The 24,614-nt window shown below is 40.7% G+C and overlaps 1 protein-coding gene across 2 annotated transcripts in view; it reads right to left on the reverse strand.

Moving 5' to 3' along the window:
• FHL1 (four and a half LIM domains 1) overlaps window positions 1-24,614 on the reverse strand; it is an 83,489-nt gene that overhangs the window by 35,035 nt on the left and 23,840 nt on the right. Inside the window, exon 2 of one of the 2 annotated variants that reach the window (XM_055120926.1) lies at window positions 14,311-14,384. The exons of the other annotated variant lie outside the window; for it this stretch is intronic. The gene's annotated coding sequence lies outside the window, so the exon portion shown is untranslated. The remainder of the gene's footprint in view (window positions 1-14,310; window positions 14,385-24,614) is intronic. 2 annotated transcript variants of the gene reach the window in all.

Here is a 24,614-nt window from a genome sequence, read left to right on the forward strand (position 1 = left end):
CACAGTGCAAGAGGAAAGCCCTGAGCACTGCTGGGTGTGGCACCAAAAAAACCCAACAAAAAGTAGTAAAATGTAAATGGTAATTTCAAGATGAGGCATAAATGGGAAAATCGTCTTATAAATTTTACTCTTTTAATAATGTTCACGGTATTGCAGTCATCCCTTTGTTCGTCAATTTACTCCAGCGGGCACCATTAACGTCTCTATTACAGTCAGCCCTGAGATTTTTAGCAGCCTCTCCTTACTCGTCTTTCCCAATGATTGGAGGCTCTTTCAGGGTCAGAGGAATGAGACCCATCATTACTGTTTTTGGCATATTGAGTACACCATGGGTAGCTTGCCAGTCTCTGCTGTGCGGGCAGGATACTCTCTGTAGCTTGCCGGGCTCTCTGAGACATATGTATATACATTTTACTGTAAAAGTAAAAGTTTATAATGTTTATAATGTTACTGTTTATAATGTTAGTGAAAACTAAAATATAGTTAAACAATCTTTTTTTTTCATTTTGGCCATACCCGACTGTGCTCAGGGCTTACTCCTAAGTTTTGTGCTTCAGATCACTCCTGGTGGGGATAAAACCAGAGTCAGCCACTTGCAAGGCAAATGCCCTACCTGCTGCCCTACTACTTCCCTGGCCATGATAAACAATAGTTTAAAAATCAATGCAATTTTGCCACTCTGTCTCTGAATTGGTGCTTTTAGCCCATTGACATTGAGAGAGATTTTTGTCATGGGGTTTTGTGCCATCTTTCTGTAGAGGTTTGTTGTGCTTGTGGGTTTGTCTTGTCTTACAGTAGCCCTTCTTAAGCCCTTCTTTTAAGGTTGGTTTTGAGTCTATAAAGTTCCTGAGGTGTTGTTTATCCATGAAATAATGTACTGTTCTTTCTTTCAAGTCTGAGTGAGAGTCTAGCTGGATAAATTATTCTTGGTGAGGAGTTCATTTCATTGAGTTTTTCACTATATCCCACCACCGTCTTTAGGCTCAGACAGTTTCCTCTGATAAGCCTGCTGTAAATCTAAGGAATGCTCCTTTGTATGTGATTTCCTTCTTTGACCTTGCTGCTCACAGTATTGTGTCTCTACCTGTGGTAATAGTCATTCTGATTAGGATACGTTTTGGAGTCTTTATTAGGGTCTCTTTTAGCTGGTACTAAAAGAGTACTTCAGGCTTCTTGGATCTGGATGCCTGAATTCTCCAGCTCTGGGAATTTCTCACTGTTATCTTTAACTGTTACCACTTCATTTGGGTTGCCTCCCTGTCCTTCTGGTACTCCACGTTGTTCCTCTTTAGTTCATCCCCTAGATCTCTGATTCGTCCTAGAGCTATTTTGAGATCTTTTCCCCATTGTATGTTGTTCCCTGTATGCTTTCAGCAGCTCATCTTCAAGCTCACTGATTCTGTTTCAGCTGTTGTCATTCTACTGTTGGGGGCACCCACTGAGTTTTTAATTTAATCTACCAAATTCTTTATTACTGACACTTCTGTTTGTACCTTTCTAATTTCTGTTCTCATTTCTTACTGTATTTTATTGGCTGACTGTTCCACTGTTTCTTTCATATCCTCTTTTAATTTACTGGATGTCTGTTCCACTGTTTCTTTGAGCTCATTGAACATCCTCAACATTTAATCTCTGAATTCTTTTTGTTTTCTTTTTGGGTCACACCCGGCGATGCACAGGAATCACTCCTGGCTCTGCACTCAGGAATTACCCCGTGGCGGTGCTGAGGGGACCATACGGGATGCTGGAAATTGAACCCGGGTCGACCGAGTGCAAGGCAAACGTCCTATCCACTGTGCTATCACTCCAGCCCCAATATCTGAATTCTTTATCAAAGAGATTGTATTTGTGGGTATTCCCTGTTGAGGCTTCTGGGTTCTTTTCTTCACCCACTCCTCATTTTGAAGGGAGGGAACCTGGGGACACTGGTGCTGGGGAATGTACACTGGTAGAGGAATGGGTGTTGGAATACTGTATGACTGAAATCCAATCATGAACAGCTCTGTAAGGGTATACCTCACAGAGATTCAATTAAAAGGTTTTTTAAAAATCATGCCAAAGTAGATACTGGCTTCCAAAAGGTACTTAGACTGGAGTGTGGAATAAAGGGACCCACATGAGGACCCCAGCCTCCTCACCAGTGAAAATGTGCTCCCAAATCTTTGGAAGGCTTTTCAGGCACTATTGGAGAGGTCCTGAACAATTTGCTCTCATGCACAGCAATGTGTGACACGTCTACATTTCAGACTCATGTTGGGCATTTTGAGTCACAGACCACCGAGAGAACATTCTGAAGGTTCTCTAATCCACTCACAGGGATAAACAATGTCCCATCTCTGATCTACCTTTCCCCTTTTATGGTAATTTCAAGTTGAAAGCGCACACTCATCTGTTTTCAGATTCCTAAAGGTATGAGGGGAAAAAATCTAAATATAACAGATGGGTAAGAGCTCATGGTAACTAGAAACCAAAATGTAACTTCATCTTTCCCAGGCCTTAACACCATGGATTTAGTGTAATGGTCTGGCTGAAGACCCTTTGTCTTGATTCCCACAAGAGAAATATTACCCTGGCTTTGATAGATGACAGCTAAGTGTTATTCAAAATTTTATTTTAAGTTGACAGGCATAACCTTCCCTGATTCTAAAGTCAATCAAGAAGGTGTTCTCTAGTATCTTAAAATTTATTACTAAGTACATGTCTTTTTTTAATGACCTATCCAAGACACTTTTTAAAAATCTAAGTCAAACTGTGAGTGAAACCTCAGAAACGGTTCTCTGAGTTTTAAGGTTCCATGAAATAAAATGTGAAAACTACTAGCCTAGAAAGACCCTTGACCCATCAGGGTTTATTATTTCTATGATTTGCAGGTCATACAGCAGTCACTATGTGTGCTCGAGACTCTTAGGGTGCTCTCTTGTTGGTAATTTCTTACTTGGAATTATTTTTTCCTTCCCTTTAAATTGATTTATTCAGGTGGGGGGGTTGTTGAGGCAACATCTGGTGGTGCTCAGAGACTACTCCTGGCTCTGTGACTCGTGATGGTGCTCAAGGGGATCATAATGTGGTGTCTGGGGATCGAACTAGGTTCAGATGCATTGAAGACAGGTGCCCTTAAACCCTGTGCGAGTTCTCTGGCCCCTTTCCACCCTCCCCAGCATTAAATATCAGTATTTGGCCCCACTTTTCTCAACCCCAGATCTCTGGTTTTGCTTATATAAACAAGACCATTGATCCTATACACCAGATGACCTTCTAAGTTTCAACAATACCAAGTTGGTGATCTTGTATCAAGTGGTACATATGTGCTTGTATACTTATCATTGGATAAAAGCAATTCAACTTCCCATTACTAAAATGAGGCTCATTTTCTTTATTTTGTTTGTTCATTATTTTTGAGGGCCACGTCCCACAGTGCTCTGGGGATACTCCAGGTCTGGGCCTTTGGGGCTGATCCCTGTGAAGCTTGGGGGACCATGGGGTACCAAGTATTGAACCTGCACATCCCACAAACAACCCATATGCTCCAGTCCTTTGAGCTATCTCCTTTGTCTCTTAAGTTACATACTTAGCATCTCTTCTTAGCCACCACCATAAGAATTGCCAGTATGTCAGTAAATCTGATAGCATGTAGAAGAATGTCAAAACTGAAATCATATCACGTTACATGTCATGAGCTATTCAAGGGTGAATTGTGCAGAACTCTGTCACAGACTTGAAATCATAACCAAAAATGGAGTAATGGAAGGATGCACATGAGACGAAGCAAACAATAAAATATTAATTTAACACTCTGGGTGGGGGGAATAGAAGTGTTCACTATAGAATGTCACCTTTTCAATCCGTTTGAAAAATTTCACAACAAACTTTTAGGAAAGTAATGATAAATATTAGAAAGAGATAAGACAACTTTTTATTAGAGACTATCCTCAAGGAATGTCAGAGCACTGAATTTAGAGTGATTCTGAAATCCTCTGTGTAACATTATGGTAATACTACCACTTGTCACTTCTCAAATATGGTTCATTCAATTAACTGTATCTCTAGAAAATGCCTAGGAAGCCTCCAGACTAAACAATAAATGATATGAGTTGAAGAGATAGTACAGTGGGTAGGGCAGTTGCCTTGCATGCACCGGACCCTGGCTTGATCCCAAGTATCACAGATGGTTCCCTGAGCATCTCCAGGAGTAATTCCTGAGTTCAGAATCAGGAGTAATCCCTGAACATCACTTGGGTGTGATTAAAAAAGCAAAACAAAATAATGATAAATGATATAGAGGAGGGGCTGGAGTGATAGCACAGCAGGTAAGGCGTTTGCCTTGCATGTGGCCGACCTGGGTTTGATTCCCAGCATCCCATATGGTCCCCCGAGCACTGCCAGGAATAATTCCTGAGTGCAGAGCCAGGAGTAACCCCTGTGCATCGCTGAATGTGACCCAAAAAGAAAAAAAAACGATATGGAAGACAACATCAGAGAAGACATGATAATTCTTGTTCTAAAATAGGTTGAGTTTTCTTGGAAAGCAAAGCACTACTTAAGACATCAATATTGACCAAGTCACTGACTCTCTTTGTGTCTTAGCTGTCTCAATAAGTGCCAGAAGAAGATCAAATGAGTTGGGTCAATATCCAGCATAAAGTCTAAGGTGGGAATAAACTGGTCTCAGGGCTGAAGAGTTGGTACAGGGATTAAGGTGCACGCTTTGCATGTGGCTGATCCCAGTTGGATCCCAGCACCATAGGGTCAGGAGTGATCCCCTGACCAAAGAACCAGAAGGTAAGCCCTAAACACTGCTGGGTGTGACCCCGAAGCAAAAACAAACCAAAAAATATCCCAATATATAATAAATAAGACGTTTTGTTAAAAAATCACAGAAAATGTTGTACCATTGCCAGGTTCAAGCCTGCCATGTGAACCCATTGTCAAGAATGAGACTCATCCTCTTCAATTGATCAGCATTGGAACCACTCCAGTGAGCAAAATACACTACAGGTACAAGAATAGGTCCACTAGGTCCGCTTATGCTGGCAGGTATGTACAAAACCCTCATCAGAATCTACAAAGAAAAGCACCACTGGTTCTGGGGTAGAAACACTAGCTATAGCTTAATTAAATTATTAATTTATATCCCCAAAGAAATGGAAATATCACCTGACTTAAGAAATGTCTTGAGACTTATGGAGGGTATCAATTCTCACCAGAGGATCAAAGGACCATGACTTTTGTATTTAGTCGAGGAAGTTTGACAAAAACCAATGGTTCTTCTAATAAATGGATAGAATTAAGTGAAAGATATTATATAAACTGTGAAGTGAGTGTGTTTAATAAGAAAGTGAGGCAACTGTCCTAAATGCATTTTATCTATTTATTCCTTTTTATAAATATAAATTTGTTTGGTTCCTAGAGTGATTTATACAAAATGGAAATTCAAGAAATAATGAAATAAATAATAACTAGTATTATTAAGTTCTCTACACTGGCCTTTACAACTCAGAAGGACGATAGTACAATAATGATGACAATGATAACAAGGATAAGCGAGCTACTCATTTTCAAGTATTATTAAGGGTTTCAGACTTAACATTTTAATATAACTTTAAAATTTCTGTCCCCAGTTTTCTTTTGTGTACTGACCATAATAAAATTTCTATGATCTAGCCATGACTTCAATCTAATAAATTCCTCTATTCATAGTTATAAGACACTAGTTAAGGTTCCATACTCAAGATGGAACCTAATGGGTATCGAGCATCCATCTTATAAATATAGATCTCCTTAACAAGTGAGCACTGGTGTTGAATTCTTTAGTCTTTGCCTTATTGTTAGATGAACCAATATGGGAGAAAACTTAAAACAAATACCATAATCCATAGGGTTTTAGTATGGTAAGAAATTTTAATAGAAAGGTGAAGTACTCAAAAGTTTCTATTTTGGACTCTAATGGAACTTGATGACAAATCTGAGTATCCTTGGGAATATGGGTACCAAGGCACTTAGCTTGCTTTTTTGGCATCTGAATTTCTACAGGCGGCTTATACCGATCATTTACTGACTTCTTTGTTTTGGTTTTAAGGCAAATTCATATATGTGAGTCTTTCCTCAGAGAAGTAAAGTTAAGGGATTTTCAAACAAATTTAACATATAGAGTACTGCTTTAAATATCATACTCTGATATCATTTGGGATAAAAAATTGCATTTCCTTTCTACAGCAGGAAATGAATTTGTGTCTCTTTAAGTGTCAAAGCACATTAAATGTGGGGATAAAACATTAAAAGGTCATTTGAACCAAGTGAAATCCAGGATGGTGTGACTCTAGCTACTTAAAGGGTCAGATATCATGTCTTCATTTAATATCAGTTGGGTATAGACAGAACCCTAGATTTGAATTTTTCAGTGTCCAAGTCTGATTTTTACTATGGGAATCCTAGTTAAATACAACACTGTGGACAGCATAGTGCAGTAGTATACAATACACTTTCATCCTGAAACATGGTTGAATATTTATACGCATGCAAATATATAATCAGATAACAGAGACATTAATTTAAAAATATGTGTTTGAACAATGCATGCAGGAAACTATGATTAACAGTATTTTAACTCATGAGACCACAATGAAAAGGGGAAGGAATAATTTTAAATGAAATATCCAACCAATGCTCCCATTAAGTTAATATTTTTATAGAAGGTTCTCTTAGAAAAAAATCCACACACATTCATTTACATTAAAGAAACAATAGCTCACTGAAAAGAAAACTATCTCCTAGGGCAATCGGTAATGTTGAGTGCATGTATTGCTCAGCTTTCTTCCAAGTGTTGTCTGACCCTCGATGGGATATAGTGTAAGAATTCAAGACTGCACACTCCACTTTTCAAGAGTCTGGTTAGGACCTTTACTCTAAGTGAACTAGTTTCTCTCCTAAAGTGAAAACAAATTCCTGCTGTATCAGAGGCTGGGAAAGCTCAGAGATGTACAAGAGGTCAAAATTAAGTCCATTAAATCCCAGCCCCAAATTTAGTCACCATAGAGACAGGGCAGATAAATAAACCAGTAACCTTAACAAATGGCCAGCACCTTTGCCAGACATCTTTCTGACTTACATTATTTTTACTTAAGTATCTTTTAGTCCAAACATAACTGACGATGAAGATGACAAAACCAAACAGAATTAGACCCAAAAGAAATAGGAGCGCTCAGGCAGGCAAAGGGCAGGCAAGGAGTCAAGAGCACTCCCCCCCTTAGTAATGTGCTCTCTGTTCCCCTTGAAAAACGATTGCAACATGAAGCTCCAGAGGCAATGACATATGGGGAAAATATGTGTTGCTAGAGCCAGAGGAAACCATGTCAGAAAAGAAAAACAGACATGAAGTAACTGACCTAATTAAAGGAGAAAAGTCTATGTACAGCAGGGAAACAACTGTATATGAAACCGGGCTGCACTAGAGGGGAGTGGTCACTTGTAAGAAGATTCCAGACACAAAGGGGATTTTTGCGAGTTAACTGAAATCAGCAGAGGAAATAAAAGGGTATTGCTTCTTTAAGGTGTACATTGACCCTTTAGGCAGGAGGTGTCACTGTCTGGCATGGCTACACATTCATGAAAAGCTCTTGAAACAAATTTTTTCTTTTTTTCTTTTTGGGTCACACCCAGAGATGCTCAGGAATCACTCCTGGTGGTGCTCAGGGGACCATGTGGGATGCTGGGAATCGAACCCGAGTCGGCCACATGCAAGGCAAACACCTTACCCGCTGTGCTATTGCTCCAGCCCCTTGAAACAAATTTTCAAGAAGCCTTTCTGCCAATCACAGAAAACCGGGAGAAAGGAAAATGGCGGCTTTAGATGATGGTACAAAGCAGCAAGAAGGAACTATCTCATCAGAAATCCATGTGTAAGCTCTAGGTGGGAGCTCTCAATGGGTCTCTTAGTTTATTACTAAATACCACCTGGGTGATCAAGGGAGAGCATGGCTGCTTATGAGGTGGAGTTCACTCCATCAGGTAAAAGGTCAAGATTATCACACTCTGAAATGTACAAATAATAGAACAATAATACAAACAAAATCTCAAAGGGCTACATTTGTCAATGGGCCTTCTAGTTCTTTTTTTTTTTTGGTCACACCCGGCGATGCTCAGGGGTTCCTCCTGGCTCTGCACTCAGGAATTACTCCTGGTAGTGCTCAGGGAGCCATATGGATGCTGGGAATCGAACCCGGGTCAGCTATGTGCAAGGCCCTACCCGCTGTGCTATCATGCCAGCCCCGGGCCTTCTAGTTCTTGTCCAATCATACACACTCGTTTAATATGATTACAATCATAGCACATATACAATTTTGCACCTTGTAAAATCTAAGGTTGGATTTTACAAATTATTGTCTATGGCTTTTCAAGCATCAAATGATCATTTTAAACAGATTCATGGAATTCTACTACATAGAGATATACCATAGTTATGCAAAAAATATTTCTTCTAATATTGGACATTTCAGTATATATATTTGGCTTTCAAGCCACACCTGACGGTGCTCAGGACTTACTCCCAGCTCTGCAAGCACCCCATCTACTGTACTGCTCTCCATGCCACTAATACCTTTGTCCTTACAAGAAACACTGTGATAAATATCCATAACATACAATCTTTTGGATTATATCTTAAAACACTTGGGTTTTAAGAACACATTTTCCAAAGGAAGATTACTAGACCAAAAGACTATCAATTTGCTATATACTACTTACTCAAGAACTTCCCAAAGGCATTTAACCAATTTAGAATGCAGCATTAAGGAAGTGTTTATTAGTTCAGCGGTATATTAGCATTGTGCTTTTCTGTTTCTGTTGATTTTAAAAAGGTTAAAATGTACTTTGTTGCTGTTTGAATATGCTTGTCTTTGCATACCAGTGAGGCTGAACGTTTCTTTCCAGTTATTTACTTTGTGACAGAAAGTAAATGTCCAACTCCCTCCCCGTTCCTCTGCCCCTTCTCCCAACTTAGAAAACTCACTCAACAAACTAGTAAGGAGATTTCCCATGTGTCACGCTTGAACATCTAGATGAGCTCTGTGCAGAATTGAGAAATTGATTATCTTGTGAAATTCACCACCAATTTTTTCCTGGTATACTTTTAATTTCATTATTGCCCCATGCTTAACTGTGGGCATGAAGAACAAAAAACTATGTACCTTTAAAGTAAACAACATGATGATCTAGTATATATGTACTTTGTGACATAATCACCACACTCAAATTAGTTCAGATGTTGCCTCTTTTAGGGTTTGGTGAGAATATTTAAGGTTTACTCTCAACATATTTTTAATATGCTGCCCTCATTTTCCTTTCTGACTTCTATAACTTTGTAAACAAGTTATATGATAGCTAGAAACTTGGTAATAAACCTATTTTAGTGGTTTCATTTATAAGGGGGCTAAGAGTCTTGTAATTATAATCTCCTGAATTTATAAAATAAAAAGCCCCAGAATCCTTACCTGTGTATCTCTTGAGCTTTAATATTTTTGGACCCTTCATCTATCAGAAGCATTTAAAATTATTTAAATTGTAAAATAAAAGTTAGATTTATCTTTTTTCACATGGGCTATGCTGCATTCAAAACAGATGATCAATTTTTGGAATGGATCCTGATGCAACTAGAAATGAACTCAGGTTTAGCGATGAACATTCAACTGTTAATAGGCTGTCTCAAATTGCCTTCTCTTTCTCTGGCCAAAATGTAAAGATAATAGAACCTTCACTACATAGATCTGTTCTTACAATTGTTTAGTGGCCCCCTTGCTAGGGCCGGAGAGATAGTAAAGCAGGTAGGGCACTTGCCTTGCATGTGCTTTACCTAAATTCAATCCACAGCACCACATTCGGAGTGATCATTTGCGAGTGATCCATGAGTGAAGAACCAGGAATAAGCCCTAAACACCACTGGGTACGGCAAAAAAAAGTACTAAACAAATTAAAACCCCTTGTTACTTAAGAAAACTAGGTCTTCTGACCAGTGGAGTGCTGCCTGGTTGGAATCACAGACCCTCAGCTCCTATTCCCGATTTCCTGTATCAGACTGCCATGTTCCAGTTTGAGAAGAACTGAGGATAACCACAGCAATCCAACCCCCAAAAATAATAAAAATCCATATTCTATACTCTGTTGATGACTCCTTTCTTAATCAGGAATCATCAGAAGGTGCCCCTTCCCTCAAACATTTTAATGAACTCCTCTTTTCAAAAAACTCCTTTCAAATGACCCTCACTCAAAACTGTGCCCCTGAAAATTAACAAATAGACTTTTTTGGGGAAAGGATGTTTCTAAGTTTGTGGATTTAATTTCAATAGACCTGGGGAGGACAAATCATATGCCTCTAAGAGCTCTTGTCTTATAACTGGGCAGAAAATTCCAATAATAAGAACCTGTTCTTCTCCTTCATGTGAAAGGGACAACAGAAAACAGCAGAAACTGTGACAAATTTCTGAGCTAATGCTCTATCTAAAGATACAGCAGCTATTTGGCTCTAGCAGAATGTTGCCAAATAGGAATGCAGGATCAGTCTCTCGAGATCTTCTGGCATTTTCAGAGAAGCTAAAACTCCGTTGTTGTTTTTTTTTTCAAATGTGAAAACTCTTCGTTTGTTAAATGCTGGAAATTTGCTTAAAAATGAAAAGAACACCTCTGTGTGCCAGATCCAGCCCACCAGTTTGAGACCTTGGCTCTAGACTGATAATTTTAAAACTCTTTAAGCCTGTATAGACCATCTGTGCTGATTGTCATACTTACGATTAAGTGTTCCACGAAGAGAGGTCACATCAATATAAATGGCAGAACTCAAATCACTATGGCTACTGTATTTAAGATTTTTGTCAATATTATAAAACTGCCAAATCAATACTGAAAGTGACCATATGTCAGTGATACAAACATTTCCTAGATATAAAATACATGTCTTATTAATTAACAATATTGTCATTGCTGCAGAAACAAATTACACAGAGTGGTAGCCGGCTCATGTACATACTAAAGAATGACGCTGTGTTCCAAATTTTGTTCCAAATCATTCCCTAACTGAATGTCAGCCAAATGGAGCCATTTCCAAGTTCTTGAATTATAAAGTGTATCTATGACAAAGGCTGTATTAAACATAAAACGGAACATATTATCATTAAAACACAAATCTTAAAATACCCTCAGTGGAAATTGCGAGGTCCACTTTCCAAAACTGTTCAATTATTCCAAACAAACTTTGAAAAAATTGAGTGTGAAATACACAGTTTACATTTGTTTTCATTTGGGGGCATGTGGGTCCCAGGCACAGCTGCCTCCCGAGCTATGGTGACATTCTTGATTGTTTGCACATGCTATGGAGGGCAGAGCGCACAGGCTCAAGACAGCAGATTACAGACTGGGACTTGGAACTGTACCTCTGAACCCATACCGTTCCACTTCACACTAGGCAATGTAATTAAAACAAAACCAAGGGTAGCTTTGGCTTGCTCATCTACAAGGTGGAAATCATCTCAGGCTGTAACTATACTTGAAGAATACCAATCTTCCAGGTAATTATTCTTGTTGTTCACATTTCTACATGTGAAGAAGCCTGGTACCTAAGAGGCTGGATGAACGAATGAAATTAAAGAATGGGAGAGAAATCCCATTTCTCTTCTTGACTACTGGACTAAAGTTTTATGGGAATCTTTGACATTTATGTCAGGGTGAAACAACTGATGAGATTCCATTTGAGGAATTCAACTGAGAAACACATGCTCTAAAAGGAAACTCAAAGATACTAAATTTGGGTCAGGTTAGAGATGTCATTGGGGTTATTTCTCATATCATAAAACCACTTCAAATATGTTTGAAACACTTCAGTTACAATCTTCACCTAGTTCTATTTAAGCTTAGACTGATGACATGTGTCAAAGTGTTGGCCTCTGCGGAAATACTAAAGAAAACAATGCATGTAAAGGACCATACTCAGCCTTTCCAACTAAGTTGATGGGAGGATATTCCCCCCACCACCATCTGTTATTTCCTTAAACAATCTAGACACTGGAAAATTAAGATTAAGAGCCATGAAAAGTCACAGAGCTTAAAAAATCAGTGTTTTGTAGAGACAGAAACATGCTTTTCAACTGACAGAGGGTCCCTCGGAGGAACAGGAAAGTTGAGAGTCTCCCACTTGAAGCAAAGCCATACTGCTATGGTATTCTCTATGGGAGTTAGACCTGAGGATACATTTGGACTTGTTAGGTCTTAGACCATTAAAAAATAAGTCCGATGGAGCTGGAGTGATAGCACAGCAGGTAGGGCGTTTGCCTTGCATGTGGCCAACCCAGGTTCGATTCCCAGAATCCCATATGGTCCCCTGAGCACCGCCAGGAGTAATTCCTGAGTGCAAAGCCAGGAGTAACCCTTGTGCATCGCTGGGTGTGACCCAAAAAGCCAAAAAAAAAAAGTCTGAAAACAACCACTTTAGGGAAAGTCTATAAGTGAAAACTATGCCAGGGCTTCAACCCAAGATGGAAACATCCACCTCTGGCTGCTAAGAAAAACTGCTGAAGGTTTTACCATCAGGCCAGAGGAACATCTTTGCCCTGGGCAGGATTTCCCACTATCACTGTAACTGATGACATTGATAAAATTCAGCTGGATTAAAAAAGAAAACATGTTTTTTTTTCCCCTTACTAGCATTGGGTATTTGAAGATAACAGGTTTTTTGTTTGTTTGTTGTTGTTGTTTTGTTTTCATTTTTATTTTAATAAATAAATAAGATAGAGCATTATGCAGAAGTTCATAATTGGGTTTCAGTCATACAATGTTCCAACACCCATGCCTCTATCTGAAGATAATGTTTTAAAATTGTGACAAGTCCTGTTAGCCAAGTAGAATGTAACAAAGGTGCTGTCTCCATCTAGTGGATACCTACCCTGTATCACTGTCATCCAGTTGCTCATGGATTTGATCGAGCGGACACCAGTAAAGTCTCCATTATGAGACTTGTTGTTACTGTTTGTGGCATATCAAATATGCCACGGGTAGCTTGCCAGGATCTGCCATGCGGGTGAAATAATCTCGGTAGCTTGCCAGGCTCTCCGAGAGGGGTGAGAATTAAACCCAGGTCGGCTGCATGCAAGGCAAACGCCCTACCCACTGTGCTATCACTCCAGACGGATACCTACCCTAACTGAAATAAAAGGGCGTATCCTTACTGTAGGATGTTGCATGGGAAGAGGTTAGGAAAGCAAAACCACAGGTCGAAATTGGACCTCTGGACTAATCTGGGGCTGGCAAAGGTTATATCCTCTCTTGTAAATTCAAGTAATGACTGGGGCATAGAAAGGCTGGGGTCTCTGACTTTGTGCCTGGATGGCCCATCTATGAGATCCCCTCCCTGTTTATTATTTGCAAAGGGAAATAGCCAGTCTCTCCGAAGCAGAAATAACTGACCTTGGATCTGCACAACAGATCTACATGCCACCATGGCTAAATGAGAAATGAAAGGTCAGCTTGAATGGCTTTCCACCTAGCTGGGCTGCTCAGAACTTGTGTACAAATCAGAAACAATTTTGCTGGCCCATGTTAATACTAAATCACCAGGAGGGCCTCTTTGGGAGTTCCTATTGCCAGATTTTCAGTGCCACTGTCACACCTGGGCTTCTTTCACCCAGAGGCATAAAATTTCCAGGCAGCTGACTGGGTCATCCCACATTCTCACAGCTATCTGTCAGCAGAAATCTCCCTTCAGGTCAGCATTTGCTCTCTGCAGCTTTCCTGCTCCCTACTGTTCAAGCAGTGACAAGAGCAGATCTGTTCAAGCAGCCCTTTTCACAAATTTCTTGTGCTGAACACAGTCACTCGTGATGCCACCCACCCCCTACCAATGAAAAGCAAATGAGATTATTTACCACCTTGGAAAGGCATCCCCCAAGGATCCAGTCATTAGAATAAGCCATGATACTGGTTGCGGCCATTAAAATGAAGCCTCTTCCTTTGATCACAAAACTGAGAGCACTAAGCAGTGTGGGGAGTGGTTGGGGGACATAAGAGGTGACATAAAGACTAGTGGAGAGGGGTCAAGGACGTTTTGGTGGTAGTGAAAGTATAGTAACTTGAACATCAAAACCATGAAAGTTCACAATATTATAAATAACCAGGGAACCTAAGTGACAATGGAATTGTTTAAGGTAAAATAAATAAAAGGAAGCCTTGCATACCTCTTGTATGAACAGAGCTCTTCATACAATGCCTGCCCTAACACCACACACTAGCAGACTGTATATAGTGTAAGAATTGGTGGTGACCAGTATGACTTACCTCACACAGGATATGTGGCAAATGGGATGGACTCAGCAAAAGGAGGATAGAGTTGATGGCAATGTCCCACGTGCCTAAGTCAGGGCAGAATGAGAATCAAGAGGCAAAGTTAACTTTTCGGGAGAAAAGTCAGGACTTCGCAAAATCCGAAGTTGACTTCCTTTGAGATGGCCCAGGAGAAAAATTCTACTTCTTAGCCACAACCCTTAAAAGTCAAAGGAAAACAGTCATGAGGGTCTGTATAATTCACCCCACCAGTACATACACACGGTCTGTTTATCATCTAACATTGCCCCGGCATCGGATCTGGCTCCCTCATTATCAAGCTGGATTCGCTCAAACACTCAGCATTGTTAGCAGAGTGAGCTCATGGTCTATTTCAGTTTTAAATGAACATTTGGCAATCACCCGGGTAATCAAAACAAATGACTCAGTCGTTTAGAATAGATTTATTAGTTGAGCCCTTTTTTCCCCCTCTTTTAACATCTTTAGAATATTTGGCCACAGGAGGGCTCAGATCCAGGCAGAACGTAGCGCACAAGTCACCAGAGGAATATTTAGAGGCGTTGCCATGGCAATGAGGTACAGTGTGACTGCTCTCCAACCAACAACAGGATCAGGATGCAGACGGTGGGTAGGCGCAACCTGGTGCTGATGCTTCCCCAGCCCTAGGAAACAGGTGTGCTTTGGGCTTTTCCTACCGGGCCACAAAGATCGAGGTCCATGTGGTACCCTCCTGTTACCCAGGCAGCTACCCCACTGGCATATTGCCATTACTGTCTCACCCTCAATATCCCTCCCCCAAACCCCTTATTGAGAAAGGATTGGCTGGAATTAAGGAGAAAGAAGACTGATCACTGTCTTAGTCCCCAAGTGTGAAATGCTACAACTCATCCCATGTGCACCTTTAGATCAGTTGGGATGTGTACATAAGCCAATGAAATCAGAGGGAAGCCCTGCTCCCCAAGGGAACAGCCCCTGTCAGCTCTGTTCGCTGCTTCCAGGTCCAGAACAGTTGCCTGGCACACAGGAGGCTCACAAGAAGTACTAAGCAAATGAAAGAGGCCATCTAAACCACAACCACAAAAGAAAATGTCCAAATTATGGCAAGTATCTGCCAGCACTGGGCCACAATAGGACTGCCCCCAACTTGACCAACCAATTCTCAGCAGATCATCAAATAAGCAGTGGCTAAAGAGAAAACAAAGTCAATCTACACTAAGGCTGCACTGAATATTACCGATAGGCTGCGCTTCACTCTAAGGAAAGGATTCTTAACTGGCAAGTCAAATGCCCAGAAGAAGGCCGATCTGTGCCAGCGGTGAACTTAACTTTCAAAAGTGAATGTTTGAAAGGGACTAACTTTAGAAGAAACCCTTGGACCAGAGTGATAGTACAGTGTGTAGGACATTTGCATTGCACAAGGCAGGTTTGATCCCCAGCATCCCATATGGTCCCCAAGCACTTCCAGGAATAATTCCTAAGTGCAGAGCCAGGAGTAACCCCTGAGTATTGCTGTGTCACTGTCACTGTCATCCCGTTGCTCATCGATTTGCTTGAGTGGAAACCAGTAGTGTCTCCATTGTGAGACTTGTTACTGTTTTTGGCATATTGAATACGCCACAGGTAGCTTGCCAGGCTCTCCCGTGCAGGCGAGATACTCTTGGTAGCTTGTGGGGTTCTCCAAGAGGGGTGGAGGAATCGAACCCGGGTCAGCAGCATGCAAGGCAAATGCCCTACCCACTGTGCTATCGCTGGGTGTGACCCAAAAAGCAAAAGAAAAAAGCCTTTAGAAGAAACCCTCTGGGTCCTTTACCTAATTTACTTAGAAACAGAATTTTTGGAATTTGAATTGGGTTGGGTTTGATGGCCACATCCAGCAGTCTTAGGACTTAATCCTGGACCTGTGCTCAGGGATCATGTCTGGTAGCATTTGTGGGATGATACACATTGCCCAGGATCAAACCTGGGTGAGCCACATGCAAGGCAAGTGCCTTAAATTCTGTACTGTCCCTACACCCTTACACTATTTCCTCTTACTCCCTCCTCTGGGACTGATTATTTCTGGAGATGGAGCTTCTACTACATCCTGTATTGTACTTGGAGGAAACTGGCTCTTTCCTTAAAAAATAGATTTATTGGTTGTAGTTGAGCCCTTTCCTTAAAGAACAAGGATGGCTTCCTTCCCAATAATATAAGTGTGCCAGTAATTCTCCCACCCTTTGCTTATTTATTTCTCACTCCTACAAGTTCAGGCTTTGAGAGGGAAGTAAGACAACCTGTCTGCTAAGAAACCACCTGATGTGGGCTCTCCCTTTCGGAAGCCAAGTGAAACTTTTATTGCACTTTCCCTGACATCCTCCAGGGGGCAGAAAAGAGAAAGGTCAAAGGCTGGGTAGGCAAAATAATCATACTGGCGTCTAATAGGGGCCCCTGCTGGAGACATCTTAAGTTCCCTAGCTCATGTTTCCCCCATCAAGAGCTGGTCAGCGGGGAATTAGAAAAATGTCCAGGGAGCTTTTAGCTACCCATGCAGCTCTATTGTCTGCGCTTGATTGCTTTTGGTCTGGCGCACTTAACTCTCAGTTGGGGCTGGAAGGCGGAAGATACCCATGGAAGGTCGCTTGATGCCTGCATTTTTTTTTTCAGTCTGTGCTGTGCAACTGTGTCTCGGACCAGACACAATCCAAGTTGTGTTGGTGATCTTGCGCAAGAATAAATGTGAACAGCAGCCAAACACACTGGAGGGAATGTGATGACAGCAAAGTAATCCAAAATAAAACCCAAACACTTTAGGGTCAGACATGCTTTAAAATAAATCATGTTAAACTCATCCTGTCCTGACAGAATTAATAAGTAAAATTAGACAAACCATTTGTATTATTCCAGAGGAATCCAGTAGCGGCGTACTAGAGACCGTTATCCACCACAATAACTCTCCTGCATGTTTAACAATAGCATCGTGGTCGTGGACACTAGTGACTCACCCTTGTACTACAGACAGCCAAGCTTCAATGCCCCCTCCTGCCAATCACTAATCAACTGGTGAATTCTATGGAAAAAATAAAATCCGGAGACAGCAGCTGTCTGAATCGACCTAAAAGACTAGTTCAATCACTCAAAATGGATGAGCTCCACAAAACCATTGTCTCCTCCAAATTCTTTGGATGTGATTGTCATGGTAACCGTTCCTTAATCATGTCCTTCAGAATATGCTCTCCCACTTCAGTAACCAAAGAGCAATGAACCCCAAATATCTTCTAAATGAGGTAGCCTTGGGATGGCGACAGGCAGTTTGGACTCCTTATTTCTCGTATTTCTCCCTCTTTGAAATGCTTAGCCTACTGGGGGAGTCGGGAGGGAGCCCCATATGTGCCAGGAATTGCTCCAAACACATCTTAAATGTTACCATCAAATGCAGTCATTAATACAAATGAGATGGTCACTGGCTCATTTCCTTTAGCAGAGGAACTGATAAACGGGTTCTCCATCAGCAACAATAATTTTTTTGAAATAAGCAGTGCTGATAAAAGATACCTCATTTTTAATAATTTCAACATAATCAAGATCTGGGACATAATCAAATTTCTTATGCTGTATTAACTTAATAAATAAAAAAGAGCCCAAAGTCTCTTGCTGGTTATGGAAATATAATAAAATCTAATTTTAGGTCCTTAGATTGAGGTTTTATGTGATTTACACATACTATGTCTGGAAGATCATGTGACACACCAGTCAACAGTTATTTCATCTGATATTCTTTACAACTTGAGTTTTTAATCTCTAAACATTTTGTGAAAAGATAGGGTATATTTTTAAAAGTTATCTACTAGAGCCAGGGGGGTTGCAAGGGATGGGTGTTAGGGTCCTTGGAAGAGGGAGTAGGTACACTGGTGATGAGTGTGGTGTTGGATTATGTACATAAGGAACAATATTAGTAGTATCAAAAATCATAGAAGCTCAATCAATACAAAAAATAAAGTTATCTATTAAATACACCATCCTTATAAAGCTGTAATAGTTTAGGATTTTCACCTACATTTTTTCAGTCCCTTCAGAAAACTAAAAAGAGTTGACCAAAACTCTTAGTAATCTCTTTTTTAGATAAAACTCTTATTTTATTTTATTAAAGTAAAATTAAAATAAAAACCCTTTATTAAAATTAAAAAACCTAAAAAGAGTTTTTTATTTTATTAAACTATTTTTATGTAAAACTCTCTTACCTAAAAATCTTCTTAGATAAAACTCTTTTATCTTTTAAAACTCTGTTTAGATTTTTTTTTTGCTAAATTCTTTCCAAGTTTATCCAATGTTGGTAAGTGAGGCTTTACCAAATTTGCATTGGGGTAGATGTAACCTTTTAAAGCATTAAACCTGCTTTTATAAGTTTCAAAAATAGTGAAAAAAAGGTCTTCTATACAGTGAAAACTGAAAGGCATTACTAATATAAACAGAAGATACAAAGAAACAAAAAGACATTCTGTGTTCATAGATTGGAGGAGTAAACATAATTAAAATGGCCAACTTACCTAAAGAAATTGACAGTCTGTATAATCCCTATAAAACTACCAGTGGAGGGTCCAGAGCAAGAGAACAGTGGGTAAAGCTCTTACTTTGCATGTGGCCAACCACGTGCTCCCACGGACTGTATACCTGGAATTCCATATAGTCCCCGAGACCACCAGAAGTGATTCCTGAGTGCAGAGCCAGGAGCAACCCCTGAGCATTTCCAAGTGTGGCCTAAAAAGCCAAAGAAAAAAAGCCTACCAATGGAGTTTTTAAGGGAAAAAAGAAACTCTGGAATTTGTGTGGTGCCACAAAATTCCAAATAGTCAAAGTTTTCCTGAGGAAAAAAAAAGAGAATGCAGCAGTAATAAAATAAATAGTATGATATGGGAACAAAAAGAGGTAAAAAGCCAGAGGAAAAGAATAGAGTGCCTAAAAATAAAGGCACACATATATGGAACCTCTAGTCTATGATAAAGGTGCCAAGACTAGAGAATGAAGAAAAGAAAAATCTCTTCAACAAATGGTGTTGTTGAAGAGAACAAAATAGAAACACATGACAGTTACATGGCAAAAACCAAAATACAAAAGATCACTGTTTAACACCATACACAAAACAACTCAAAATGAACAAAGGACTTAGATATTAGACTTAAATCCATAAAAATATATCTGAGAAATTAAAAAAATGAAGTTATGAACTCCAGGATCCCAATGTCAGAGATATATTTGGAGACAAAACTTCAATGACAGGGTAAAAGCAAGGGAAAACAAATGGGACTACATCAAATTAAAAGACTCTGCACACTGAATCAAGCCACCAAAATACTAAAAAGGCACCCTGCAATTAGGAGAGGATGTCAGCATATCACTCATTTGACAAGGAATTGATATTAAAAATACATAATATATCATTCATACATCACTCAACCATAGAAGAGCAAGCCACCCAGCTAAAAACTAAAACAGGCAAAAGACCTAAAAAACACTTCTCCAGGGGCTGGAGCAATAGCACAGTGGGTAGAGTGTTTGCCTTGCATGCTGCTGACCCAGGTTCGATTCCCAGCATCCCATATGGTCCCCTGAGCATCGCCAGGGGTAATTCCTGAATGCAGAGCCAGGAGAAACCCCTGTGCATCTCCGGGTGTGACCCAGAAAGCAAAAAAACAAAACAAAACAAAACAAACAAACAAAACACTTCTCTAAGTCATACTGAGGACACCAAGCCTCATGTCAAAGTGCTCAACATCACTTAGTATTAGGGAAATGAGAATGATAAGAATGAGGTATTGCCTCTGGTAAAAATGGCTTATACCAGAGAGACAGGAATCAAGAATTGGTGAGAATGTGGAGCAAAAGAACCTGGATACAATGATGGTTGAATCTAAGTTGCTATAGCCTCTATGGAAAAAGCATATAGATCCCTTAACAAACAAAATATCAAATTGCCATCCATATAATCCAGAAATATCACTCCTAGGCATTTACACTAATGATGTGAAAACACTAATATGAACAGGTATTTTCATCCCTATGTTCACAGCAGCAAATTTCATGGACTCCACCTCACTGTCTATCCATAGAGGACTGGATAAAGAAGCTGTGGCACGGGCCCAGAATGTGGCTCAGTGGTACTATACTTGTCTTGTAAAACCCCGAGTTCAATTCCTAGGCACTGAAGACTCTCCCAAACATCAACAGGATAGTCTTTAAGCACTTATCCAGCCCCCAGAGAACTCCAGGTGTGGCCCTCAAACAAATAAAAAAGAAGTTATATTGAATTTTTATTCATTGGAATACTACTCTGCCATCAAAAGAGGGAAGTGTGCCTTTTGGAATTAACTGGATAGACCCTGAGGTGATGACAGTAAGGCAAAGAAACCAGGAAGTGAAATGCAGTTACTAGACGGTTTTATTCATTTGTGGAATATAAATCACTAAAGCAAACTATAAACACCAGTGAAACGAACTCCCAGACTTGGTGAAACCAACCATGGTGGCTACTGGCGGGAAAACGAGCAGATAGAGGGAAAGAGCAGAGGGGTCTTCTATAGGGTAGGATGGCAGTGGCCCTTGAGGTGATGGGAGTGGTCACAATGACACACAGAGAGATGCAAAGCTATACCCCTGAAATTCTGTAATATTGCAAACTTGAATTAATTATGTAAAAAAGGAAAAACAGAAACGCTTTGTAATATTTTTTTAAAATAATTGTCCTGGAGACTCCCATGTTCATTGCAACACTATTCATCATAGCCAGTATCTGGAAACAACATGAGTGCCCAAGAACAGAAGAATGGATAGACAAAGTAGGGCACATCTACACAATGGAATACTATGCAGCTGTTAGGGAAAAATGAAGTCATGAAATTTGACTATAAATGGATGGGCACAAAGAGTATCATGCTGAGTGAAATGAGTCAGAAGGAGAGGGACAGATATAGAATGACTTCATTCATTAGTGGTATATAAATATAAATAAATATATATTATATATATAGCAGAAAAAACAGGGCTTAGGAGGATTGGTCAATGGATGGAACTAACAACAAGGGTGTGTAGAGCTGAGGGTAGGTACGTAGAGAAGAGACCAGTATGACAATAGTAGCTGGGAATGATCACTCTGGACAAGATCTAAAGGTTAAAAATAGGTAAAGGGAAGTTCTTGATAACCTTTCACTATCAATATTGCAAACCACAATGCCCAAAAGGGTGGGGGGAGAGAGAGAGAAAGAGAGAAGGAGAGAGAGAGAGAGAGAGAGAGAGAGAGAGAGAGAATAAACTGCCATAGAGGAAGGGTGGGTGTGGGGGTGTGGGGTGTGGTGTGATTGGAGGGAACTTGGGACACTGGTGCTGGAAAATTTACACTAGTGGGGTTGTTGGAATACTGTATGACTGAAATCCAATCATGAACAGATTTGTAAGAGTCTATCTCACAGTGGTTCAAAAAAAAATTTTGCTGAAGCGATAGCACAGAGGGTAGGGAGTTTGCCTTGCACGCAGCCAACCTGGGTTCGATTCCTCCTTCCCTCTCAGAGAGCCCAGTAAGCTCTCTCAGAGAGTGTCCCGCCCACATGGCAGAGCCTGGCAAGCTACCCGTGGTGTATTCGATATGCCAAAAACAGTAATAACATGTCTCACAATAGATAGTTTACTGGTGCCCGCTCGAGCAAATCGATGAACAACAGGACGACAGTGCTACAGTGCTACAGGCAGTGGTATAAAAATTGTGCTGGAGAGTGGGTATTGGGGTTAAGGCACTTGACACTGCAGGTGACTGACCAATCTTGGTTCCATTCCCGACATCCCGGCACCACGTTAAGTTCCCTGGAGCACCACCAATGGTCACTCATGAGCACAGACCCCAGAGTAGCCCTTGAGCACCTCTGGATATGACCATAACTCCCATCCCATTTGGGGAGGATGCTCAAGGTGCTGGTGAGGGGCCCATGAGGTGCTGGGTTACACCTCATGGTTTACATACGCTTCACTCCTTTGAACCGTCTCCCTGGCCAAAAACATTTAAAAAAATATTTTTTCTAATAAAGAGCTTTTCTATGTCAGAGGGATAGTTTAGAAGTTAAGCTTCTTGCCTTGCAGGCAACTGACCCCAGTTTATTCGTGGGTAGGGTATGGCCCAGCCCCAATCCCCACCCCTCAAAAAACGAGCTTTGCTTCTGAACATGGCATATATCACTGTATCACTGTCATCCCGTTACTCATTGATTTGCTCGAGCGGGCACCAGTAACATCTCCATTGTGAGACTTGTTACTGTTTTTGGCATATCGAATACACCACGGGTAGCTTGCCAGGCTCTGCCGTGCGGGCGGGATGCTCTCGGTAGCTTGTTGGGCTCTCCAAGAGGGACAGAGGAATCAAACCCGGGTCGGCCGCATCAAGACAAACGCCCTACCCGCTGTGCTATCGCTCCAGCGCATACAACCTACAAACTAATCAAAGGGCAAAGGTGAGCACAGCCCCCACCAGGCCCCAAATAAACAGGAAGAGGTTCTTAAAGATATTTTTGGCCATAAAGGGAAATCAGAAATCAAAAACTATTTTTGACCAGAATACTGAAACATTATGAACATTCAGAATTAAAATGCCATAAATAACAAAACAGAGGAAACTAACATGATCAGGCATGTGGAACAAATGGGAACAAAGGAAAAAATCAAATGGCGAAATCCAGCAAGAAAAGCGGAGCGGCAAATATTTGCCGAAGTCAAAGGTAAAACATTGCAATTCTTGTCCTTTGCCCTAATGTTCAATGATATTTTTGTTTTTAAAACATGAAGATGAATGTCCACTCAATGCTCATTACAACAGCCCACAAATAAAACACATGATAAGATACAAATTCACTTATTTGAGTGAAAGGCTCGAACAGGTCATTGCCAAGTTTGCAACTTTCCCACAACTACAAGCATTCTCTCATTTCTGAGAGACAGGCTCCCCCTACCTCCACCCCTACCCCCAGTATGATGGCCAGGGACAGATAGCTTACTGGGTGACTACAATCTGATAATTTTTGTGTTACTCCTTGGGGAACACCCACTCTCCAAATCAGAACTCCTACATCAAAGCCATAAGGGTCAAAGGATGAGTCCAGAGCCATAAAACATGACAACTCTTGGGTCAGAGAGATGCGTCCAAGGGCTAGGGTGCACGTTATGTGGAAGCCCCTGGTTTAATACCTGGCACTGCATGTTTCCTGAGCACTCCTGGATACTCCCCCTCCCCCATGACAGCTCTGATAGATGCATCTAGAGAAACCTGAAAACTGCCAAACTAAAGGCATTCCAACAACTTACTTCCACAACCACCACTCCATTCTGTCCATCAGGAGGGGTGGTGCTCAGAGGACCCTACTTGGTGCTGGAGATTTGAACTGGGGTCGGTGGGATGCAAAGCAAGTACCTTAGCCCCAGCATGATTTCTCCTGACTATCCTGTTCATTGTTTCCCGTGAAGGGGCTTTCATACTTTTCCTTCTAAGTTATTTCTCTGACCCCAATTTGACCCACATCTAGCCTACTTCATTGCACTGCACTCCAGAAACTTCTGTCCCATCTTGTCTAATGTTGTGGACACGAACACTTTTGTCTTTGCATAGCTACCAGGACAATCTTAAAACCCTACCACCTTGAAGGCATCACTCTACTACAAATCTGCAGCTGTAATTTAAAGATCCGATTTCTCTCAGCTGTAATTTAAAGATCCAATCTCTCTCAGCAGTCTAATCAGGTGTTTCACCTTTCCTGTACTCAACTCTGGCTTTAGCTGACATCCTAACTCTGAAGTTGAAGAGAGTAACAGGTAATGTTGCCCATACCATGCTCCACCCCACCCCGCCTATACGAGCTATCCTCAAATTGTCAGCAGTTTGGAAATTAAAGAGTGAACTCAGGGAGTCTACCTACAAAGTTTCCCCAGATGACTCTAATGTCAGGTGAGTTTGAGAACCACTATTATAGCAAATTCCTATAGCTCACAGTTGTCAAAGTTGTGGGGGACACCAGAATCTCTGAGAGAAAAGGGGCATGCTACAACAAAAAGATTGGGCCTGAGTCCTGAGGACCATTTTGAGAAATATTGCATGTACAAGGCCTTGGATTTGATCACTGAGACAGCAAAAACATAGTAGTATGTAGTAATACTAAGTATAATTATACAATATAAACATATGTACCACATACATGTAATGGGAACTTCGTTTAGCAGAGAACTTCTGGAATCTCTTCTACTAATGGTTTGCACTATGGTTTAATTTTTAAACACATCTTTACGAACCAATC

The sequence above is a fragment of the Sorex araneus genome, chromosome X, assembly GCF_027595985.1.
Source record: "Sorex araneus isolate mSorAra2 chromosome X, mSorAra2.pri, whole genome shotgun sequence".
NCBI lineage: Eukaryota > Metazoa > Chordata > Mammalia > Eulipotyphla > Soricidae > Sorex > Sorex araneus.